The sequence below is a fragment of the Piliocolobus tephrosceles genome, chromosome 6 (assembly GCF_002776525.5).
Source record: "Piliocolobus tephrosceles isolate RC106 chromosome 6, ASM277652v3, whole genome shotgun sequence".
NCBI lineage: Eukaryota > Metazoa > Chordata > Mammalia > Primates > Cercopithecidae > Piliocolobus > Piliocolobus tephrosceles.
The window spans coordinates 100,591,528-100,596,977 of NC_045439.1; positions in this window are offsets into that span (position 1 = coordinate 100,591,528).

Genomic DNA, 5,450 nt, shown 5'->3' on the forward strand with positions numbered 1-5,450 from the left:
CAGTCATATCACTCCAGGGATGCAGGTGGAATCTGTGTCACACATGAATGGATCCTTTACTTGAGGGACATTCAAAATATTAAGGTAATGAGGACTAAGTAGACATCTTCCAGTGAATGACACAGAAATTATAAACCTCTTGGCAGTCTTTTTGAACAACTCTCATCTTTCTCAGGATCCTAATGATTCATGTCACAGGCCCTTCCCAAAGATTGTGTGGTGGCTCTGGAGGAAAATCAAGGAGTGATATAAATCGTTTCTGGATGATTGTCAGTGAGTCAGACCTCGTTCAGTGCTCTGGAGTTTCCAGGCCGTTAACTTCTCTGCCTGAACTCGTGAGTCAGGGTCAGTCAGCCCAGAGTTGCAATGTGTACGTGCTTCCGGCCCTGCTCTTCTGGCCCGCCCCCCAGCCTTCACGCATGCACGCCTGCAGGCACTTACAGGCCTCCTCATCCATATATCCCGGAAAGGGTGCAAGCATGCCTGGCTTAGTCATCCATCCACAGGAGGTTTGCACAACCCTACCTGAGTGCTAAGATCAGGCTGTAAACTGCCAGAATGAACCAAAAGAGGGAAAATAAATATCAGCACTCTCCCATAAATTTTGCAATAGTCAGCTGTAGTCTAGCTGTGATTTAGAGCATTTGTTTTGTGAATAACCGGATGTGAATAATCTATATGTGAATAACCTATACATCTGTCAATAGTGATCCATTATGATTCATTGTAGTGGTGGGTACCTTGTAATCAGCTACTCAGGAGTTTTAGGTGGAAGGATCGCTTGAGTCCAGGAGCTCTGAGCTGTTGTGCTCTATGCTTATAGTGTGTCCGCACTAAGTTAGGCATCAATATGGTAACCTCCTGGGAGCTGGGGGACCACCAGGTTTTCTAAGGATAGGTGAACCAGCCCAGGTCCGAAACAGAACAGGTCAAAACTCTGGTGCTGATCAGTAGCAGGATGGTTCTGTGAATAGCCACTGCACTCCAGACTGTGCAACTTAGCAAGACTCTTTCTCTAAAAAAGTGTGTGTGTGTGTGTGTGTGTGTGTGTGTAAAATACATTGTGGTATATCCAGAGAACAGATTACCATGCAGCTATTTAAAAGAATGAGGTAGGCCGGGCACGGTGGCTCAAGCCTGTAATCCCAGCACTTTGGGAGGCCGAGACGGGCGGATCACGAGGTCAGGAGATCGAGACCATCCTGGCTAACATGGTGAAACCCCGTCTCTACTAAAAATACAAAAACTAGCCAGGCGAGGTGGCGGGCGCCTGTAGTCCCAGCTACTCAGGAGGCTGAGGCAGGAGAATGGCGTAAACCCAGGAGGCGGAGCTTGCAGTGAGCTGAGATCTGGCCACTGCACTCCAGTCCGGGCAACAGAGGGAGACTCTGCTGATTTGTTTTTCTAAGACCACCAGAGTGGGCACAAAAGAACCAGCGAGTAGGCAAGGCTAAAAGCAAAACTGCAAATTTATTCTTTGGTCATCTAGCTTCAGGGACCGGAGCTGGGGGTTGGGGGGAGTTTCTAATACAGTCCGGATAAGAGTGGGGGCTGAGAAAGCCCGCCCCCGGCGCATCTGCTGGGAGCGACTTTTCTAGGAGTGGAAGGGCAATAGGAGGGGCACGGGCATGTCGGGGGAGGGGGGCCGCTCCGCAGGTGCCACCAGGTAAATCTTGGTCTCCTCGGATTGACATCACCTGGTGCATGCCTGATTAATCTGCACCTTCCCGGGCGTCAGCTGCATTCTCGCACACGTGGGAAGAGTTGGTGGTGAAGAAGAACCCAGAAGTGCACCATCCTGCCTCCGTTTGTCCAAACATCTGCCTCAAAAAATAAAGAAAGAAAGAAAATAAAAGAATGATGTAGAGCTATGTAAGTTGACACAGAAAGGGTCAGTTTGGCTGGGCACGGTGGCTCACACCTGTAATCCTAACACTTTGGGAGGCTGAGGCAGAAGGATCATTGAGCCCAGGGGTTCCAGGCTGCAGTGAGCTATGATCACACCACTGCACTCCAGCCTGGGTGATGGAGCAAGATCCGGTCCCTAAAAAAAACCCAAAAACCAAAAACAAAAACAAAGGGTCAGTTTTAAGAATAAGAGGAATATTGCATAGCAGTGTATATATTATGCTCCCATTTGTGTGCATGTCTATTATTATTATTTTTTAAATTATTTTGCTCACTCTATCACACAAGCTGGAATACAGTGGCACAATCTCGGCTCACTGTAGCCTCGACCTACCAGGCTCGGGTGATTCTCCCATCTCAGCCTCCCAAGTAGCTGGGACTACAGACACATGCTACCATGCACAGCTTATTTTTGGGGTTTCACCATGTTGCTTAGATTATTCTCAAACTGCTGAGATCAAGAGATCCTCCTGCTTCAGCCTCCCAAAGTGCTGGGATTACAGGTATGAGCCACCATGACAGGCATATTATTTTTATTTTTAAAACTTATAAATGGCTTTTTCTCATTGTAAAAGGATAAACATACAGAAAAGGCTAGCAGAAGACAGGAAACTCTCTCATCACCCCTTGCATCAGTCAGGACAGGCTAGGCTATGCTGTGGTAACAAACATCTCTAAAAATGTCAATGGCTTAAAACAACAAAGATGTATTTCTTGCCCATGCTTTATTCCTAACATGGACTCAGAGATTCAGCTCATTGTAGTCAGCACCATAGTCACAGCACCACCAACATATGATGCCACCATCCCAACATGAAACTTTACAGTTCACCATTATAGAGGAAGAAAGCATGAGAACAAACACTGGATCTCAAATGCCTCCCCTGGAAGGGACACTTGACACTTTTCCTCATATTTCACAAGCAAATCACAAGGATACACCTAACTTGAAGACAGTGTGTGAAAGTATAACCTTCCCATGGACACAGGAAGAGAGCTGGAAATATTGATTCACCATGGGAATGTCTACCACCCCATCCCAAACCACCCTCCTTCCCAGAGGGGAGTTAACACATTACTACTGAATCCCTCCAGGCCTCTTTGATATATAGGCATACCTTGGAAATATTGCAGGTTCAGTTCCAGACCACTGCCGTAGAGCAAGTAACATGAATTTTTTGGTTTCCCAGTGTGTATAAAAGTTATGTTCATACTATCCTGTAGTCTATTAAGTGAGCCATCGTATTATCTCTAAAAAATATGCAGATATCACAGAAATATTAGCCAGGCATGGTGGCGGGTGCCTATAATCCCAGCTACTTGGGAGGCTGGGGCAGGAGAATCGCTTGAACCCAGGAGGTAGAGGTTGCAGTCAGCTGAGATCGTGCCATTATTGCGCTCCAGCCTGGGGGACAGAGCCAGACTCTGTCTGGGGAAAAAAAAAAAAAAAAAAAGGATATGTCTTTTTAATTTTTTAAAAACTTTAAAAACTTTTTTGAGACAGGGTTCCACTCTGTTGCCCAGATGGGAGTACAGTAGCACAGTCATAACTCACTGCAGCCTTGACCTACTGGGCTCAAGTGATTTTCCTACCTCAGCCTCCCAAGTAGCTGGGACCACAGGCGTGTGCTACCATACCTTGCTAACTTTTATATTTCTGGTAGAGATGGGGTTTGACCATGTTGGCCAGCCTGGTCTCGAACTCCTGGGCTCAAGCAATCTGCCCACCTGGACACCACAAAGTGCTGGGCCAACAAGTACAAGCCACCATGCCCAGCCTGTTTTGGCTACTTATTGTTTGTGTGTTCACTGTAGTAGTGCCTTTAATTTTCCTTTGTCTTCGGAACTTGACTAATTGGCTCAAGAAGGGTAGTTTTTCAGCCTGTTTTGGCTTTCAGCATGCCTTCCTCACTAAGCTTAATCCTTTGTAGCTAGAGATGTGGAACTCTTGCTTTTATGTGAACACTTAGAGGACTTAGAGGCCATTATAGAGTTATTAATTGGCCTAATTGCAACAGGGAATAGGGAGGCTCCAGAAGAGGGAGAAAGAAGGGAAGGAGAATGACCCATTGATGGCCATTTGATGGAGCAGTCAAAACAAGCAAAACATGTATCAATTGTGGCTGGGCACGGTGGCTCATGCTTGTAATCCCAGCACTTTGGGAGGCTGAGGCTGGTGGATCACCTGAGGTCAGGAGTTCGAGACCCACCTGGCCAACATGGTAAAACCCCATCTCTACTAATAACACAAAAATTACCTGGGCATGGTAGCGCACTCCTGTAATCCAAGCTACTACAGAGACTGAGGCAGCAGAATTACTTGAACCCCAGAGGCGGAGGTTGCGGTGAGCCAAGATCACACCACTGCACTCCAGCCTGAGCAACAAGAGCGAAACTCCGCCTCAAAAAGAAAAAAAGTTTATCAATTAAGTTTGCCATCTTATATGGGCCTGGTTCATGGTACCCCAAAACAATTAAATAGTAACATCAAAGATCACGAATCACAGATCACCATAACAGATATATTAATAATGAAAAAGTTTGAAACATTGAAAGAATCAGCAACATGTGACACAGACACTAAGTGAACACATGCTGTTGGAGAAGCTGTGCTCGTAGACTTCCTTGACCTAGCCACAAACCTTCAATTTATAAAAAAAATGCAGTATATACGAACCGCAATATCTTCAAAGAGCAATAAAACAAAGTTTGCCTGTATATAGTTTTGACATAAATTAATAGTTTTACAATAATTTTAAAATATATCTGGTGAGGCACAGTGGCTCATGCCTGTAATCCTAGCACTTTGGGAGGCCAAGGTGGGTGGATCACCTGAGGTCAGGAGTTTGAGACCAGTCTGGCCAACATGGTGAAACCCCATCTCTACTAAAAATACAAAAATTAGCTGGGCATAGTGGTGTGCACCTGTAATTCCAGCTATTCAGGAGGCTGAGGCATGAGAATCGCTTAAACCTGGGGAATGGAGGTTGCAGTGAGCCAAGATTGTGCCACTGCACTCCAGCTTGGGCAACAGAGCAAGACTTAGTCTTATAAAAAATAAAATAAAATAAAAATATACCAGCCAAGGCAACATAGTGAGACCCCCATCTCTATTAAAAAAAAAAAATAGAAAAATAGCCGGGCACAATGGGTCATGCATGTAATCCCAGCAGTTTGGGAGGCCGGGGCAGGTAGATCACCTGAAGTCAATAGTTCGAGACCAGCCTAACTAATATGGTGAAACCCTGTCTCTAGTAAAAATACAAAAATTAGCTGGGCATGGTGGCACATGCCTGTAATCTCAGCTGCACAGGAAGCTGAGGCAGAAGAATCACTTGAACCCAGGAGGCGGAGGTTGCAGAGAGCTGAGATCACACTGTTGCACTCCAGCCTGGGCAATGAAAGCGAAACTCCATCATTAATTAATTAAATAAAAATACAAATAATAGCTGGGTATGGTGGCATGCGCCTATAGTCCCAGCTACTTGGGAGGCTAAGGCACGAGAATAGCCTGAACTTGGGAGGTGGAGGTTGTAGTGAGC